Source organism: Molossus molossus, unplaced genomic scaffold, assembly GCF_014108415.1.
Source record: "Molossus molossus isolate mMolMol1 unplaced genomic scaffold, mMolMol1.p scaffold_m16_p_10, whole genome shotgun sequence".
NCBI classification, from domain to species: domain Eukaryota; kingdom Metazoa; phylum Chordata; class Mammalia; order Chiroptera; family Molossidae; genus Molossus; species Molossus molossus.
In genome coordinates this window covers 30,867,651-30,869,161 of record NW_023425345.1, presented here as the reverse complement: position 1 = coordinate 30,869,161, position 1,511 = coordinate 30,867,651, and the positions used below count along the sequence as shown (strand labels likewise).

The following is a 1,511-nucleotide window of genomic DNA, read 5'->3' as shown; positions in this document are numbered from 1 at the left end:
TTTCAATAATGTAATAGAATCTACAGATACCCTGTATGTATTTTGGGGGGACACCCTATATATTTCCCTTGCAATATACAGAATTGAGAATTTCTGAATTGTGATTGCAGTACTCATCAAGCTGCCCTGCGGCACAATCAGCAACATGCTCTTGACCCTCAGCAACCACATGTTCCACATATACATGTGTTTTCTGCAGACTGTTTCCTGATCACAAGAGACCACAGAGTGATTGCCTCTGTGAAGAAAGCACTCCTGGTAATACAGACTTCCTAGAGTAGAGAAAACAGACCACTTCCAGGGGTGTGGTTCCATGGCATCATTAATTCAACAAATGGGTACTGAGTGCTACTTTGTAGGACAGGTACCAGAGATACTGTAGGAATAAACACAGACCCTGTAATTAAAGAGCCCCATCTAGTTTATAGACTAGTCAAGACCATCAAATACTCTGATACGCTGATAACTCTTATAATCAAGAAGGCAAAAACATTATGAGATTTTAGCTCGGGTGAAGAGAATTCCAAGCCCAGAGAACATAATTAGCAATCATCCTTAGAAAATTGTATCAAAGCAGCTAGCTAGATAGTGCCCTCAATGGTTCCCCAGATCTGTCTCTTTCTTCAACAGTGTTTGGGTGGAACAGACCCAGGGACACCCCTTCTTCCAGCCTCTGACCACTCTCCAACCTCTTATCCAGTCACCGCCTTCAGAACCACCTCAGCCCTCCTCAGCCTCTGAGACCAGCCAACGCTTTTTCTTTTTTTGTTGTTTAACTCCTTACTGCCAAACAAGCATGAGCTCCCAAATTCATCACAATGATTCCATAGAGGTAGAGGCTGCCATCAACCACCTGGTCAGCCTGCATCTGCGGGCCTCCTACACCTACCTCTCTGAGCTCCTGCCTCCACGGCAATGGTGTGGTTCTGGAGGCCGTGGCCACTTCTTCCCAGAGTGGGCCCTTTCAAGATGCAAAACCAGGGCAGTGGCCTTGTTCTCTTCTAGGACGTGCTGAAGCCTTCCCAAGACGAGTGGGGTAGAACTCAGGAGGCCACAGTGGTCCTGGAGAAGAACCTGAACCAGGCCCTTGTGGATCTGCATGCCCTGGGTTCTACTCACGCAGACCCTCATCTCTGTGACTTCCTCGAGAACCATTTCCTGGGTGAGCAGGTGAAACTCATCAAGAAGATGGGCAACCACCTGACTCACCTCTGCAGGCTGGCCGGCCCCCAGTCCGAGCTAGGGGTATATCTCTTTGAAAGGCTCACCTTCAAGCATGACAGGGAGCCTTTGGAGCCCAGAGGCCTTTAAGGGGCCCCCTTTGCATTCCCCTGGAGTCTGGCTTTTGCCTGAGCCTCTCCCTGAAACAACTAGGCATCTTTTAACCACCCTGGAGCCCTCTCCCATGCCTTGGACCAAATGGAAACAATAAAACTTTTTGCCAGAGGAAAAAAAAATCAGCAAGCTACAGGTAGGTTGGTGTGATTGACAGCAGTGTGCATGTGGAGATG

The 1,511-nt window shown here is 48.3% G+C and overlaps 1 pseudogene; it reads left to right on the top strand.

The window, feature by feature from the left end:
* Window positions 1-796: 796 nt before the first annotated feature.
* Window positions 797-1,311, top strand: LOC118623371 (annotated as a pseudogene).
* The last annotated feature ends 200 nt before the right edge of the window (window positions 1,312-1,511 follow it).